A 206-nucleotide genomic window follows, 5' to 3' on the forward strand; every position below is an offset into this window, starting at 1 on the left:
AGCACACTCCCAGATATGTTATAGACTGACTCGGGGCGAGAATGCTCTTCTGCATGTTGACACATAGCCCTAGGGACTCCAAGTGACAAAGCAGCATGTTTATATGGCTGACTAGCGTGTCCCGGGCTGAGCTAAAATCAGCCAGTCGTCCAGATAGTTGAGAACGCGCATCCCGCTCGCTCTGAGGGGGGAAAGTGCTGCATCCA

Source organism: Sinocyclocheilus grahami, unplaced genomic scaffold (assembly GCF_001515645.1).
Source record: "Sinocyclocheilus grahami isolate Dianchi unplaced genomic scaffold, SAMN03320097.WGS_v1.1 scaffold545.1, whole genome shotgun sequence".
NCBI lineage: Eukaryota > Metazoa > Chordata > Actinopteri > Cypriniformes > Cyprinidae > Sinocyclocheilus > Sinocyclocheilus grahami.